Raw genomic sequence first — 1,444 nt, forward strand, 5'->3', positions numbered from 1 at the left:
GAACATACCTCAACATCATAAAGGCCATCTATGACAAGCCAACAGCCAGTATCATTCTCAATGGTGAAAAGCTGAAAGCATTTCCATTAAGATCTGGAACAAGACAAGGATGTCCACTCTCACCACTGCTTTTCAATATAATACTGGAAGACCTAGCCAGAGCAATAAGACAAGAGAAAGACATACAAGGAATCCAAATAGGAAAAAAAGAAGTCAAACTATCACTATTTGCACATGATATGATAGTATATATAAAGAACCCCAAAAACTCCACAGAAAAACTAATTCAACTCATCAATCAATTCAGTAAAGTGGCAAGATACAAAATCAACACGCAAAAGTCAGTAGCCTTCCTATACATAAGCAATAAATCTGAAGAAGTAGAAATCAGAAAAAAAATCCCTTTTATTATCGAAACAAAAAAATTCAAATACTTGGGAATAAATCTAACAAAAGAGGTAAAGGACCTATACAAAGAAACTATAAAAACACTGTTTAAAAGAAATAGAAGAAGACACAAAGAATGGAAAGACATCCCCTGTTCATGGATTGGAAGAAAAACATTATGAAAATGGCCATCCTACCAAAAGCAATATACAGATTCAATGCTATTCCAATCAAAATTCAATGTCATTCTTCAAAGAAATAGAACAATTATTGATGAAATTCATATGGAATCACAAAAAACCCCGAATAGCCAAAGCTCTCCTGAAAAAAAGAAGGAAATGGAGGCATCACACTACCAGACTTCAAACTATACTACAAAGCCATAATCATCAAAACTGCATGGCATTGGAACAAGAACAGACACACAGACCAACGGAATCGAATAGAAAATTCAGAAATAAACCCACAAATTTATGGTCAACTAATCTTAGACAAAGGAGCAAAGAGTACGCATTGGAGCAAAGAAAGTTTGTTCAATAAATGGTGCTGGGAAAACTGGGTCGCTACATGGAAAAGAATGAAGCTTGACCGCTACCTCACCCATACATACACAAAATCAACTCAAAATGGATTAAAGAACTAGACAATAAGACCTGAAACCATAAAATACATAGAAGGAAATATAGGCGAAATACTACGTGATATGCACATCAAAGACATCTTTACAGACACATCACCCAAATCAGTGATAGTGAAGGCAAAGCAAAGATAAACAGCTGGGACTACATCAAATTAAAGAGCTTCTGCACAGCAAAAGAGACAATAACAAAAACAAAGAGAAACCCCACCGACTGGGTGAACATTTTTGCACACAACACTAATGATAAAGGACTGATCACAAAAATCTGCAAAGAGCTGATGAGACTCAACAACAACAAATAAAATAATCCTGCAAACAAATGGGCAGCTAAAAAGAAACTTCTCTGAAGAGGAAATGCAAATGGCCAACAGGCATATGAAAAAATGTTCAACATCACTTGTAATCAGGGAAATGCAA

This window comes from Talpa occidentalis, unplaced genomic scaffold, assembly GCF_014898055.3.
Source record: "Talpa occidentalis isolate TD23 unplaced genomic scaffold, MPIMG_talOcc4v2.1 talOcc4.5, whole genome shotgun sequence".
Lineage (NCBI taxonomy): Eukaryota > Metazoa > Chordata > Mammalia > Eulipotyphla > Talpidae > Talpa > Talpa occidentalis.